The following is a 14,347-nucleotide window of genomic DNA, read 5'->3' on the forward strand; positions in this document are numbered from 1 at the left end:
TCAAGAACCATATGATGTCACTCATTTGTAGGGAATAAAAGTGAAAGCAGCAAACAAATAAGATGAACAAATAAACAAAAACTCAAAGACACAGACAACAGAGTAAAGACACAGGCAGGTAGAAAAAGGTAAAGGGGGCCAAATATATGGTGATGAAAGGAGATTTGACTTTGGGGTGGTGAGCACATGATGCAATATACAGATGACATATTATAGAATTACACACTTAAAAGCTATATAATGTTATTAATCAACGTTACCCCCAATATATTTAATACTAAAAAATTTGATCTTTGGACAAATTGCTTAAAAAAAGAGAGATGGGTGTTGTCATAGAATGGAGGGTAAGCAAGGTACTAGTCTTTATTTTTATATGGTCATAAAATCACAAGTGACATTTTTTCAGAAAATTACAACTAAATTGTGCAGCAAATGTGATAGAAAATTTTGTTTGGGGGGCGGGCGGAGGGAAGGGAGCTAGGAAAATAATGCACCGGCTTTGGAAGATTTCATTTGAAGAACAAAAGCAGCTCTGTCTGCAGTTTATTTCCAGGTGATTGTGATTATACTGACTCATTCTTCTGCCCTACAAAAGGCCTGGTCTCTGAGAAAGACGACTGGCCCACTTGGTTAGATTTCCTGGCAGCAGAACCTAGGAAAGTCCTTGGTACTTTTTCACACCCAGTGCATGTGAGGCCAGTATCTTTAAGCTGTCTTCTAAAATATTAGTTATCCACTCTGGAAATCAGGGGCATTTTAGCCCTTAGGTCCTATATGCTACTGTCCACAGTCATTGCCTCCTGCCTTTCTTTCTTAATACATATATTTGCACATGCCCCTTGACAGCCAAGAGTTGATCTTTACTTTCTCCAGAGGGATTTGTTGTCTAGTTAAACATTCAAATACTGATGGGAATTGCACACCCTAACTTTCTGTCTCTGGCCCACCTGCTACTGTGGCATGTGTGTATTTAATGCTCTGGCTGCCTTTTCCTCCTTTGAGTTGCTATCCAAACAGCAATATCTAATAATGTTGGAAGAGTCATCAATTCCATATATATCCACAAGAATGAGCTAGTGGGTAAATGAAGGAAAGAAGGCACCACAAATCTCCAATCTGCCAATAGTTTAGTCTAGCAATGCCTTGAAATGTCCCAAAGTATATGAGAAATGTCTGTGGACATTAGACACTGAGTCCAGTGAATTAGTCACGTACTTATGAAAGAAACACCACCCTACTTTCGTGCTTGGCACATCTATACCGGCTAAATATTTCCTGGCTCGGCTGCTGTCTGCTGGCTAATGGTCAGTTGGACAAATTTATTTGTGTACGCAGGCATTGACTCCTTACTCATGGATCGTTGTCTGATCCCTCACTTTAATTACAAAGAAATGATGAAACTAGTCAGGATCATGGTCTGCTGCCTCAGTGTGAAAAGGGCAATTCCTCCTTCTGGAATGTGGAAATTGAAGTTAGCCCCATCACTAATTGAATCAAATCAACCACTACAGCTGAATTATCTGCTTACAAAAAAATCTTGCCCTTCTAGCCATGTGGAGGGAGAAAAAGAATTTGTTCCTGGCATCTAAGACATAGTTGTATTCCACCGTGGAGTAAGAAAGGTCTTCTCTACAAAACTAAATGTTTAGAAAGTTACTTGGAACCGAGTTAGGAAAAGTAGACTAATGCATGCTATGCTTGGAAGGAAAATCCAAGCTGGATTGACTGGAGGCAAGCATTTCCTACTTATGTTACAAATGTCCTCCTTTCTCGACTTTGATTTTCCAGCAAGCTCCCCAGTTTTTTTGGTCTGGTCAACAAAAATAAGAAGCTGATGCTAAGATTAGTACTTGAAAAGTAAAACTGGAAGCAAAAAGGAGATAAAAGTTGGATCATAGAAATTGTCTATTTGTCCTTCACATGTGGCATTTTTCCCCTTCATACCAGAGTTCTTTTTATTATCTGGCAATATATCAGCTTCTCAAAACGCTCATTGTTTAGGTAGAAAAATGTCATAAATCAGCCAGGCAATATGTAATTGGTTTTATTTTTTAACACCAATGTAGTTTGGCAAGAATTAATTAATATGTTATCAATATCTCAGAGGATTTGTTTGTTTGTTTGTTTGTTTGTTTGTTTGTTTGTTTGTTTGTTTAAAGTGCATACAAGACAACTTGCTAGGTAATGCTCAGGGGAAACACATTTATTACTTGGGCCATTCGCTCTCTGAGCAGGATTTAGTAGGAAAGGCTTGAGAATTGCAAGTCAAAATTCAATTCTAACTTTTGTTTCCTTTATCTTTGTGGTTCATGCTTGACTTTCCTTACAGTGTTAGCCTTTCTATATGATAATTTAACTGGAATCCTATAAATTGTAACATCATTTGTACTTCCTCCCACAATAGACTCACCTTGAAACTGGGCAAGTTCCCAAGGATATAATGTCAAAGTCAAATTGAACTACTTTTCAAAGGCTTTTTTTGTGCCCTTTTCTAACCAAGGGAACTTTATTTACCTTGACTCACAGTTCCAGTGGCTTGGAAAAACCTTTGCTGCTAATGCTGCTAATGCTGCTAATGTTCAATAACTCTTTTCAAATTACCTAAATGTCAAACAAATGTCATCCATAATTAACTGAAATTTATCAAATGCCAGATTTGTTGCATTCGATATGCTATCTTTTTGACTTTTTTAAAAAAGTTGGTTGTTCAAGTCATTCTGGCAAACAGAAAAATAAAAGAGCAGTGTTTTTTGTTTTAAATCTATAATGAACCTCTGTTATGTGGCATAATTACGGTCAGTTGTCCTAGTCGATAGTCTCCCTGTTACCGAAAGTTGACTGAAGAGTCAAGAGCTATGGAGGGAGGAAATAAATACACAGGAGGTTCTGGAGTTTTTTCTGCTTATTTGCTCAGTGGCCTTAACCTCTTTAAGCTTCCATTTCTGCACCTATAACATAGGGATAATCTACTTTAAACATACCTGGCCCATGGTAAACACTGACTAGAGAATTATGTTATTATTACAGAGGTATGTTCTACACTCTCGTCTCCAGACATTACCCAACCCAGGGAGCGGAAAATGCTGAATGCCTGTTCTTACAAGGGTTGATTAGACAGCAGTCAAACAGAAGCAGTGCTCTGCCATCTCTGCCTTCCTTGCTGGCAATCGAATACTCCACCTGCCACCCAGCTTCCTCTGCTCCACCGCCATGGCCACAGCTTCTATTCCCTACCATTCTTTTCCCCTTTATTTTCTTTTGCTCTTTTTCCTCTTTTCCTTGACTTCTCTGCAAATAGACATCGCCAGTTAGCATATTCTTTACCTTCTTTTCCTTCTAGTCAGAAAACTGATCCATCATAACACCTTGGCCTTAGGTTATTAATTTGCTTTTTAGATTCATAAATAAATGAAATCATATGGTATTTGTCTTTCTCTGTCTGACCAATTTCACTTTTAAAGTATTATAAGTGATGCTCTTAGAATAGTGTTAGACACAGAGAAAATTTTCAGTTGAGGTTTTTTTTTTTCCTTAACAGAAGCAAATCCAATCATTTCAAGGGCTCACATTTAAGGGCTCTGAACGACAGAGTTATTCTACTTTAGTTATGAACAGAATGCTAGATATAACCCAGCCCCACTCCCCACCTCTCAGTGCTCCTGATTCTTCTTACTGGGCTTCATTTTTTTCTTTTATGACACTTATTATCCTCTAACATACTATAAATTTATTTAGTTATTATGTTTATTGATTAATAACTGCCCTATCCAAATCCACTATAAGTTCCACAAGGGTAGAAATACCACATTCTAAATGCATAGAACAGTGCATGGCACAGAGTAATTGCTCAATAAATATTAGTTAGAAAAATGGATAACTATAAGAACAGATTGTCAAATGTCTTTCCCCAAATTCTGCTCATTTCTTTCTAGCTCCACTCCTCTTTCAGGTTCTATTCCACAGCGAACAACAATCATATAATGGCCAGTATTTACTGCGTACTTACTGAATTCCAGATACAATGGCCAACATGAAAAATGTATTATCTCATTTAATCCTATGAAACAAGTACTATTATTCAGTTACAGATGTTACTCACAGAGGTTCAGGGAGGTTAAGGTGCTTGTCCAAGGTCACACAGCTAGTTTAAATGGTGAGCCCGTTTAGAGCCCTGGGCAGTCTTATTGTGGCATCTGACTTCTTAACCATTACACTGTGGCCTGTGAATATGACTGCGAGCCTGGCGCTGTGTCCCTTCCTGTGAACGGTGAAACCTGAATCCAAAGAATAGGAGTTTGTTCCATAAGAGATGCTTTATCTGCACACACCAAGAGCAGAATACCCACAGGGTCACTAAAGTGACACTGAGGCTGACTATGTTTGCTGGCAGGCTGAAATAACATTGTATGGTAATAATGTTCCGATCTTCCAGTTCATTGCATTCACTTCATCACTGTGAATAACAAGTCCCAGTGCATGCTAATCTATCAACCTAACCCCAGAGTAACGATAAAATAAAATTCTGCCATACACGAGGCCCTGAATTTTTAGCGGCATTTATCACTCAATATTAATTAACTTGAATGATCCATGAAGATTTGGCTTTGCAAGGAGTTTGACTATCTATGGCTACAAGGTTCTGTAAGATTATATCTCTGAGCTTTTGAGATAATTAATTCCACTAGCACTGAAAGAAAAGCCCTTGGGATTTGCAAATGAGACTTGGATTGAAGCATTTCCCTGTTTCTGTGGCAACAGTGCTTCGATGACAACCAGTTGGGGCACAAGAGTTACCGAACTCCCATCACCCTGTCATTCTCATCTAGCCTTGGGCACTTCCAGTTTGCTCAAAGCAGAATCATTTAGTACATCTGAGAATACGCTCATTTCCCAGGCCTGCATAGAATTTAACTGCACAAGGTGGCATGTATCAGAGTGGCAATGAGGTCTGATAAAGAATAAACCAGAGGAAGTGATGAGCTTGAAGATATAAGGTGAGTGTTGAGAGAGTTTATGATCGAAACTGTTCCTTGGAGACCCAGACACAGCTAAACCATCTATCTCTACTTGCTTATGACCTGGCCCAATAGTAATGCATAGGAGAGAGAAAATACGATCACCATCATCGCTCGCTACTCCTTAGGCAGAAAAACCTGGATGAGACTTCAGATGCACAAAAGTTCTCTCTGCCATTATCTTCTCCTCCTTCCTTGAATCCATCTGATCTTCAATATCCATCCAATGCAAATGTGGCCTTTTAGGGGTTAGTTCCTCTGTTCATGACTTGTCTATCCTATTAGTAAATCACACGCATTTTAGGGGTAAATAACTCCCTTGATTACTGGATATCAAAACAAATGGATTGGTATTTTAATGAATGAAAGCTGGAGTTAAAAGAAGAAACTGATGCTGCTGAGTGAAAGTTTACCAAGAACTGCTTTTTAGCAAATATACAGTCCAAGTCCAAATGATCTGTCAGAAAAATAATTTATTTTCCTGGGCAGCAGGGTGGTTAAATAAAGAAAAATCAATGTGGCAGTCTGATATACTTCAGTACTTATTTGAACTAAAGCTATATAAAATGTCAGGCAGGGGAATTGCTTCTTAGTCACCTTAGGAGAAGCCAGTATTTTTCCTTGTATGCACCTAAAGATGTATTATTACCTTAGCTGAGATGGGTGGTAAACATTGGATGCAAGTGGAAATAAAGGAATAGACGGATGAATGGATGGATGAGTGAGTGGAAGAATGGATCAATTTAGTCAATAAATATTTATCAAGCATGTATTATGTATCAGACACTAGGGGACATAGAGTGATCAAAGCAGATTAAAATCTCTATACTCGTGGAGAGCATGGAATAATAGCTAGATGGCTAAATAAATTCTAAATGGATATGGGAGCCCCTAAGTCCCTGTTACATTGCTTCACAGGCCACAAGAGTACATTTATCTTAACCTGGGTAGACTCATAAGAATTAGTATCCCCATGCTCCACGATTATTGCTGGCATTGAGATCAAACTGCCCTTTATACTGATGAATGCCAGATCTTATAGATGGAGTTCAAGATTAAAGTTAAGGGAAGGTATTAAAGTGAAAAGGGCATTTGTTACTTCTCTGTAAGTGATAACAGATGTATCTAAAAAGTACCAGATGTTCTCTGTGCTTATGCAATTGCAAAGTAAAAGAAGACTGGTCAGCCATTTATGAGAGTACACTTGGATTTTGCTTACCAAAAGTAAACAAAAGGAAATGGAATTATTCATGAATGGAGGTTTTGGCACCTGTAACTCTCATTTCTAAAACATATTAAGCCTGCCTAGAAATATATCCTTGAGGTGATTTTTTTCACTAAAATTTATTGTATAACCAATAAAACAGTGGGACCAGACTTTTCAACATTAATATTTGCCATCATTGTATGTACATTTTAACAACAAAAACAAAGACAAAATAAAATTTTCTCTTGAATCTAATTTCCTTCTTTGAGATTTTCAAGTAAGAAAAATTGAGTGTATGAATCCTTTAAGGCAGAACTCTTTAGAGGCTGAAGAGAATAAAGCATAGGGAAATAAAGCTGATTAGGAAATGGAGCTGAGTTTGCTGATAATACCATGGCAAAATTATCCTGGGTCAGCCATTATCCTTAGGTTTTCAAGTTCTGAAACTTAATATTTATAATGGTATACAGAGCTTTTCTGCCCTTTAGGGTCCAGTTTACTCAATGACCAAACTCACAAGATTCTGATGTATAAACCAGAATGCCAATCTATAAATCTATGTTACAAGTTATCTCCTGGTAGGAGCTATGCCTTCCCAAGGGTAAGAATACTCAGACCTCCAAATTATTCATCAAAAGGCTTAAATTAAAATCAAGGAGCTGTATAATCTCAAGACATCAAAGTTACACCAAGCGCAGAACTAAATGGATTGTATTTCTCTAGGAAAACAGTCCAGCACGGAAGCTAAGTGATTAGGATCTTAGTGAGACTAGGGTTGGGTTAAAAGCTCATCTACCACCTACTAGTTACTTTGGGAAAGCTCACCAATGCTTATTTTCTTCTACTGAATATGGTAATAATACTTTTAAAAAGTGCTAAGCACAATGATTGGAATATAGGAAATAGTCAATAAATGTTAGCCATTATTATATTCCTATTTTTAAAACTGATGTTGGTTTTCTGGGATAAAAGTTTATCTTAACAGAGTTGACAATTTAATGTGATGCTCAAACAATATTAACTATTACTGTCTCTAGCTAAAGAAATAGGTTTTAGGGAATCAAAAATCCTTTGCCTAGATAGTAGTACTTGACAGACATTAAAACTTCTACTCTCAAAATTATTTTCATAAAATACCACTGAGTACCCTATCATCATGACGGGCAAATTACAATCCAGCTGAATGGGGCTACAGTTTCTTTTTCATCAATCACATTCTGAACATGCCTTTCCGTGGCTGGCAGCCTCCTCTGGACTTGGGGTTTCCTAAATCTCTGGGGAAGGTTAATTTGCAGGGATATTAAGTTGATTCATTATGTGACTATTTCTACTAATTTCAGCCTCAGAACTGCAGGTAAGTTTTTCCTGACCACAGTACATCCATACTACATCCATACTACAACCACTGATTTTCAAAAGATGAAGAAAAGCATATGCATCTGGATCACTCAAGCAGCTGGTTAAAAATACAGACTCTTGGAATCATTAAAATGATGATTATCTCAGGCAGGTCAGTGCAGGATTGGCCTAGCATGGGACGTGAGCAAACATCTGGGGTTTTGGAACATTCACAGCTTTATCTGGGTGGTGGCTACACAGATGTACACATATGTAAAAATTCATTGAACTGGGGGTCTTCTGGCTTCTGGTTGTCCATGTAAGGAGCTTAGAAGCTGCTGCTTCATCCCAACAATAAGAAAAAAGCTGGACACACTAAAAAAGTCAATAACTCTTCTTGGATCCATAAGAAAGGAGAGGACACAGGGCAAACTGCTGTCCTCAGGATTGAAGAGATAGGTAGGGGAATACAGAGAGTCCCAGCTTGTCGTCACAAAGACTCATAGATGGAAACTGCCCCAAGTATGGTGATGTTTTTTTAGATACAACATCAAAGACATGATCCACAAAAGAAATAATTGATAAGCTGGACTTCATTAAAATTAAAAACTTTTGCTCTTCAAAAGACAATATCAAAAGAATTAGAAGACAAACCAGAGACTAGGAGAAAATATTTGTAAGAGGCATATCTGATAAAGGACTATTATCCAAAATATACAAAGAATTCTTAAAACTCAATAATAAAGAAACAGAAGTCTAATTAAAAAAAAAAAAAAATGGGCCAAAGACCTTAACAGACACTTGACCAAAAAAGATATACAGATAGCTAATAGGCATATGAAATGATGCTCCACATCATTTGTCATCAGGGAAATGCAAATTAAAATGAAATACCATTATCCAACTATTAGAATGGTAAAAATCCAGAAACCGACAACACTAAATGCTGGTGAGGATGTGGAGCAACAGGAACTCTCATTCATTGTTGGCAAGAATGCAAAATAGTAGAGCTACTTTAAAAGACAGTTTGGTGGTTTCTTGTAAAACTAAACATAGTCTTACCATACAATCCAGCAATCAAAGACCTTTGGTATTTACTCAAAGGAACTGAAAACATGTCCACACAGAAACCTGTTCATGAATGTTTATAGCGGCTTTATTCATAATTGCCCAAACTTGAAAGCAACCAAGATGGCCTTTGGTAAGTGAATGGATAGACTGTACTACATCCAGACAATGGAATATTTTTCAGCACTAAAAAGAAATGAGCCATCAAGACAAGAAAGGATATAAAGGGGTCTTAAATGCATCATGTTAAATGAAAGAAGCCAATTTGAAAAGTTTATATACTGTATGATTCCAACTATATGATATTTTGGAAAAAGTATAACTAAGAAAACAAAAGATCAGTGGTTACTGGGGTTAGGGGGTGAGGAGATGAATAAGCAGAATACAGAGAATTTTTAAGGCAGTAAAAATCCTCTGTATGATATTATACTAGATATATGCCATTATACATTTGTCCAAACCCATAGAATGTACAACACCAAGAGTGAACCCTGGACTTTGGGCGTTAATCCCTGGTAAAACACATACTATTCTGGTGAATAATGTTGATAGTGGGGGAAGCTCTGTGTGTGGCGGGGCAGAGAGAATATGGGAAATCTCTGTAACTCACTCTCAGTTTTGCTATAAACCTAAAACTGCTCTGAAAAAATAAAGTCTTAAAAAATTCATTGAGCTATGCATATAAGGTGAGAGCACCTTACTATAAGTATGTGACAACTCAATAAAAAGATTTAAACATCAATGAAAATGTCTGACCCCATCTCAGATCTTTTGATTCAGAATCTCTGAATAAGAGCATATGAATCTTCATTTTTAATAAGCACTCTCAGGTGATTCTACTGTACATCGACGTTTGAGAACCACTAATGTAAAATACATGTTCAAATATCAAAGACCAAGAAAAATAATCTGAAATCAAGACCATCCCAGGGACTATGAGATAAATGTCATATAAATAACAGTGTTCATATATTCTGAAACCTCAGAGATTTGAGTCAAGAAACCAACATCTGTTTCTTGTGCTATCCGATAGGTCTCTACATGTAGCTCTAACATAAAAATCGAAATGAGCCCTTGAGAGGAGAGGACCCACTGAGAGGCATGCTGCAGAGCTCTGCTCTTAACATTCACCTTTGTGACCAGAGCCTCAGGCAGAAGTGTTCCTCTCTCCAATCTGATAATGTCAAAAGCTGGTCAAGTTACTTGGGTTTGAATTACAACGCAGTGCTTTTGGGAAGAGCACTTGTCAAGAACATACCTACTCCAAAATAAGTAGGGGGCTGTTTGGAAAAGAGGAAAACGGATCTGCCTAATGGAGCTTTTTGAAAGCTGAGATAAAAGATTCCCTTCAGGGTAACTGCTTGCAGAGTGTCGTGATTCCGAATGAAAAGCTCTGCTGGCTCACGCACAGATGCTCTAATGTTTGAGTGAATGAACTGGGAGAATACTTAGAGACTGTCCAAGATCGTAGCAAGGATTTGTTTCCAAAAGGCTCCCATGCTTTTGGTGTTACTTCACACTGCAGCATTTTCCTGCAATGTTCATTGTGGTGTTATTACAGACTTATTCGGGGAAAGGCAGGCATGCCTTGAAGGGGCAGTACGTGCCACATCCACGCCACTGTAGAACAAACCACAGGGCTCTGGTTACCCACCTCTTGGGTTTTCCTTTTACGATTCTGGACTAATGTAGCGCTCTTTTCATAAAGGGAGCATGAACAGAACAAATATTTTCTGGGCTATGAATTGAATGAGAAAATGCTAATCTATGATCTCCCTGCAGACAGTATGGCTAAGGTTACAGAGAAAAATGATCCCCAGCACAATCTTCATGGCTAATCCTCTCCACCCATATTCCCTTTCCCAAAGCACAATTTCCTTTAGTTCATCCCCCACCCCCAACAGCACACTTGTTATTGCCAACCTCCAATAACAGAGTGCAGATTTCCCTGGGGAAATGGCGAAGTGACTCAAGGTATTTATCTGTTGGCAAAACTGCACTTTTTCTGAGACTGTTGTATGTACACAGATATTTCTCCTCACACGAATCACAGCATTTTCTAGCTGAAAGAGACCCTGAGAACAATTTCATTAATAGAGACAAAAAGGCCCAGAAAGGCAAACTTACCCCAGGTTACAGAAGTAGTTAGGGATCACACCTGAGCTTCAGTTAATGTCCTCTGGCCAAACCAGGATTGCCTTGTTCACAGACTTTGCCAACACCTCTGAGCCCTTTTTTTTTTTTTAAAGGCTTTGTTTTTTTTAAGGGCAGTTTTAGATTCACAGTAATTATTGAGTGGAAGGTGCAGATTTCCCACACACTCCCTGTCCCCACACATGCCTCCCAGTCCTTTTAAGTTGCTTAGTAGTTCTGGGCCAGTTCATGTAGTTTAAACCAAATTAACACCCTTTTCCCCTCTCTATTTGTCAGATATTTTTATAGGATAACAGACAGGAGATGGTATCCTATCAGGATACTGGAAAGAACTTTAGAAATATCCCCATTCTCCTACATCCAAAATACACTTTGTTACTTCTCCCCAACAATTAACCCTATTCCTTCCCTCTTGGCAATGGGTCATGCCTCCCATTGCCAATATTATGTTTCCTTCTTCACTTCTGGAATTTCTTCACCTGGACTTTCCTGGGATCCATCACACACAGTCTCTTTTAGTACATAGTACATCTGTTGATTATTTTGAAATAGTCCATGTCTTTTTCTTAATGTTTATCATCAGTTTTCTAACATGAAAGTATTGGGTCACTTTGGCATTCTTATTAGTCTGTGGTTGTATTTCAACCATCTCCTACAAACTGAATGACAAAAATGTTCACCATATTCAATACATTGAACATTTTCATTTTATTCCATTGTCCTGAGCGATGAAAGCACATGTTCAAGGTGAGTCATCTCATTTCCTGCCAAGAATAATTGGCAGGCATACTGTGGCTTCCTCTAGTTTGTTACTTCTTAGTTTCAGCCATTTAATTTTTAAATCTTAAAACAGGGTTTATGATTTTAATCAAATCTGCAATTATTATAAGTAAATGCCTTGCTTATCTGATGACAGAGATATATGTGAAATATATAGAAGCAATTCGGGAATTTAGTATTGCCTAGTAATATGTGTCACAGCCTCATTTGTTTTTCAGTAAGTATCAACGTGGTTCATGGTACTTCCAGATTACCTAATTTAAGATGAGGAACCGTAAACATTTTCCTGATGACATATCCTTCCAAAATGGCAGCAATGGCAGCAGTGCATATAGTATTGTACTTTAGTTTTGATGGATGGAAAAGTCAAAACAGCAAGCCAAGGTCATGAGGCTCAATATGAGAACAAGAAATGCAATGGTTGCCTAACTACTGAACTAAAATCTAGCAACAGATCTTGAAGTCTTTCATAATAGATCCCTAATTCGTCACCACTACACTCCCTACTTAGCCAAGCTCCCCCTTCATTAGTTTTCATGCAGTTTGTCCTAAGATTTTCAGATATTAAGCAAAGCATTCTGTCTCACCCAGCCTCTCAGGATCTCATGTCAGCATCGCCCAGTGTCTACTCTTTCTCACTTTCACTTTCCATTCCCAAAGACATAGCAAGAAAATGGATAGGAGCCACAAAAAGTCTAGAGATTCTTGACCTAGGTCTTCCAATTTTTAATTATTAGACAGAGAGGCAATATGATTTAGTAAAATAATAATGCATCTGGTGTCGGAAAACCCAAGGTGAACTCTGATTCTGTCACTTACCAGTTCTGTGACTGTCACTGAATGAATTAATCTCATAGAGCTTCAATTTCCTCATTGCTTATATGGTGAATGGTACACTGGTTTACCGTAAGATGCAAAATCCACTGAATGCACTTTGTAAACTACGTAGTGCCATATGTAAAATAGTTTGATGCTGACACCTCTATCCCTGAGGGCAAGTGGCACTCAAAGGGCCTCCTACAGCTTCAGTGACTTCTGAACAAAAAGCTGATAATCATGGCCTAGACCAGTGATCTCCAACTTTTCCCTAGAAGTCTTCATTGGAGAATGGAAAATGAACCATTCTGGGCTAAATGAAAGAAAATTATTTGAAAATTTATTTCTACTTTTTAACATTTTATTTTAAGATAAACTATTTACATTTCTAATCAAATAAAATTGATGCTTTAGGAAAATATGACACATTTACCACATGGTCCCCTGTGCTCTCTGGAGTTGCACCCAATGGCATCCCTGTGTCATAGGTCATATGTGTTTCCATCAGAAGTTATTAGAGCTGTATTATAATCATCCATTTGGTGGTCTTACTCCTGCAGATAGGCACTTTGGTTCATTTCTTGTTTTATCCCTAGAACCTAGCATGGTGCTTAGTATATCATAAACGCCCTTTACACAATTTCTTAAAGAATCAGTCAACATTTTTTTTCAAGGATAAAAGGGGGTTGTTGATAATTAATGTCCTAATTACTACTGACTTACACTGATAAAACTGAAAAAGGTGAAATGATAGCTTTAAAAGTTAAATGGCTAGACCCAAATTTTAAGTCCAATGCTGACTTTGAGCTCTTCTACCCAATGCCCAGCTATCTTTCCCTGACACTCAATAGTCTGCCTCTCAGCATAGACATTCATTTCATCACTGCTAAGCCTGTCTTTACAGATGAACACCATTCATAGTTTATTCTGCCCATTTATTGTTTATAATCCTCAATTATAAATGTAAGAAACCTTGCTCCAGTCATTGTTCCACAGTCCACAATATCTGTTTCACACACAAATTTCCCCTTGGAACCAATGAATATTCTGTGCTAGAAGATATCCTGGGGATGGGGAGGAAGGCAGAGAGAGGACAGAGAGAGAGAGAGAGAGAGAGAGACAGAGAGAGACAGAGAGAGAGAGACAGAGAGAGAGAGAGAGAAAGTGTGCGCATCAGAGTCACCATCTGTTGACAATACTCTTGTGCAGAGCCAGTTTTGAAGGTTAATGACATGTCACGCATCCTCTAGCGTCTGGTAACAAAAATAGGCTGCTCTCCCAGAATTCGATAGAACAGTTGTTGCGCCCTGGAAGATGCAATACGTCAGCCAGCACTCCAACAGGGTCCAGGAAGGAAATTTCTGCCAAAAGCTGGATGAAATTTAACAGTGGTCCAGGAGAAACAACTTTTACTAAAATTCAAATGTGAAAGTGATCTTTTTTCCCTGAGGCCAGTAAAGGGCCTATACAGTATTAACCTTCCAAAATGACCCTGAGTAATGTATTATTTTTTTAAATAGCCCTTGAATTTCATCATCAACTCCAATATATATTTGCTCTTTTCTTTACCTATTTTCAGAAAAATAAGAGCTGTAAGCCTGTAATAAAAATAGGTCCAAGGGTTTGCCCAGGGCCCACCCACGGGTTTTTTCGTTTTGTTTTTTTTTGGGGGAGTGTTAAATTATTGGCATTGTAGCTGATTCAAGGCAAATCTGGGTCTCAGCTTCATTGACAGCCTACTGTTTAATGACTCACTTTGCTGTCTCATCAAGAATTCGCCCAGTTGAAAAGTTTGCACCTTCTCAAATGTAATTGCATGCCTTCCCCACATTTCATCTGGCTCTCTTTAATTTTCAAAGCCCTGCTGAGCAGCTTTTGAAAACCCAGGCCCTTTACCACCTGGTTCTCTGGGGATGTTTTAAAAGGAGGCAGCTCTGCCTATTTTTCTGCTAACCTATGAACAAACTGT

This window comes from Pteropus medius, unplaced genomic scaffold (assembly GCF_902729225.1).
Source record: "Pteropus medius unplaced genomic scaffold, Ma_sr-lr_union100, whole genome shotgun sequence".
In the NCBI taxonomy this organism is placed as follows: domain Eukaryota; kingdom Metazoa; phylum Chordata; class Mammalia; order Chiroptera; family Pteropodidae; genus Pteropus; species Pteropus medius.